The following is a 2,433-nucleotide window of genomic DNA, read 5'->3' as shown; positions in this document are numbered from 1 at the left end:
TGCAACTCCCGGATATCATAGGAGTGCTTTGGGTGTACCAAACGTCACAACGTAACTGGGTGGCTATAAAGGTGCACTACAGGTATCTCCAAAAGTATCTGTTGGGTTGGCACGAATCGAGACTAGGATTTGTCACTCCGTATGACGGAGAGGTATCTCTAGGCCCACTCGGTAATGCATCATCATAATGAGCTCAATGTGACTAAGGAGTTAGCCACGGGATCATGCGTTACAGAACGAGTAAAGAGACTTGCCGGTAACGAGATTGAACGAGGTATAGAGATACCGACGATCGAATCTCAGGCAAGTAACATGCCGATAGACAAAGGGAATTGTATACGAGATTGATTGAATCCTCGACATCGTGGTTCATCCGATCGTGGAACATGTGGGAGCCAATATGGGTATCCAGATCCCGCTATTGGTTATTGACCGGAGTGATGTCTCGGTCATGTCTACATGCCTCCCGAACCCATAGGGTCTACACACTTAAGGTTCGATGACACTAGGGTTATAGGGAAAGTATGTACATGGTTACCGAATGTTGTTCGGAGTCCCGGATGAGATCCCGGATGTCACGAGGAGTTCTGGAATGGTCCGAAGGTAAAGAATGATATGTAGGAAGTGAGGATTTGGACATCGAAAGTGTTCCGGGCATCATCGGTAATGTACTGGGACCACCAGAAGGGTTCCGGGGGTCCACCGGGAGGGGCCACCAGCCTCGGAGGCTTGCATGGGCCAAGAGTGGGAACGGACCAGCCCATGAGTGGGCTAGTGCACCTCCCACCAAGGCCCAAGGCACATCAAAATGGGGGAAGGGGAAACGCTAGGTGCAGATGGGCCTAAGGCCCACCCTAGGGCGCCCCCTCTCTCTCCCCTTCTTGGCCGCCCCCTCCATCTCATCTAGGGCTGCTGCCCCTCTAGGGTGGGAACCCTAGAGGGGGCGCAGCCCCCTCCCCTCCTCCTCCTATATAGTGGGGGTTTTGGGGCTACCATACATGAAATTCTCTCTCTCTCTCTCTCTCTCTCTCTCTCTCTCTCTCTCTCTCTCTCTCGGTGCAACACTACCTCTCCACCTCGTCTTTCGCAGCGCTTGGCGAAGCCCTGCTGGAGAACCACACTGCTCCACCACCACCACGCCGTCGTGCTGCTGCTGGAGTTGTCTTCCCCAACCTCTCACTCCTCCTTGCTGGATCAAGGCGCGGGAGACATCACCGGGCTGCACGTGTGTTGAACGCGGAGGCGCCGTTGTTCGTCGCTTAGATCGGAATCGATCGCAATCTGAATCGCTACGTGTACGAATCCACCAACCGCGTTCTTGTAACGCTTCCGCTTAGCAATCTTCAAGGGTATGAAGATGCACTCCCTCTCTCTCGTTGCTAGCATCTCCTAGATTGATCTTGGTGACACGTAGGAAAATTTGAATTATTGCTACGTTCCCCATCAGTTATACTTGTCAATTATGCCTTGTTTATTTCAGTCATTCACAATGTGTGGTTCTATGTGCAAGTCGGAACTATGCTGCTCGACTACATCAATACCAGTTTGAACGACTATATTTGGTTCCAGTTATTCCCGATGTAGTTAACACATGCCCTTTATTTCAGTTTTACACATTTATCCAGTGTGATGTTTAAGCATTACCTACGTTCTATTCATTTTCAACAATACCGGTTTGAATTGCAATATTTGATGGCTGTTAAGCCTGCTGTCGGTAACATTGCCTTCCATTTTATATCTAGTTTAACAGCATGCTGAAACCAACACATTCAAGCTATCATTTGGAGATGATGTTGTTTACCTTTGCTATATTTGTTTGATGTTAAGATTGTTGTACTTATCATGCCTTTCCACTACTTATGCAGGACAACAACGGGAGTGGCCACCATTTTCCACTGAGGTTAGCTTCATCCCTCGGCTTGTACTCCCCCCGTTGTTCCATAATGTAGTGCATATAGATCCAGGCCTGGACACTAGTTAGCTTCTATTATTTACTTGTTGCTTGTAGGTACATATGACCTTGGCAAGGATCCACACATTGATCCTTTTTGCGTATGGGGCAATGAGATATTGATGACCAAGCATCAAGTGAGGAAACTGATAAGGATTATTAGCAAAAAGATACGAATGGTGGCAAACAAATTATTTGTTTATGCTCTATCCAACACAACAGCGAGCTGTCAGATGGTAACTACAAACTCTGCAACCTTCTCTTTTTACAGCCCATAATCAGTTGTTAGACAACAATGTCTGAATCTTTTTCATTCCCAGTGGTTCCTGAAGCAGTTCACTCAAGATTACCTCGCAAAGTACATGATTGGTGGACACACAATGAAGGTTAAAGTATTTCATCTAGACTACAATGAGCATCGAGAAGTCCTAATGAAGACAGCGAAGGATGGACGGACAGCCATCACAAGGGGTTAGCCTAGA

This window comes from Triticum dicoccoides, chromosome 1A (assembly GCF_002162155.2).
Source record: "Triticum dicoccoides isolate Atlit2015 ecotype Zavitan chromosome 1A, WEW_v2.0, whole genome shotgun sequence".
Lineage (NCBI taxonomy): Eukaryota > Viridiplantae > Streptophyta > Magnoliopsida > Poales > Poaceae > Triticum > Triticum dicoccoides.
Note: the sequence above shows the minus strand (reverse complement) of the source record.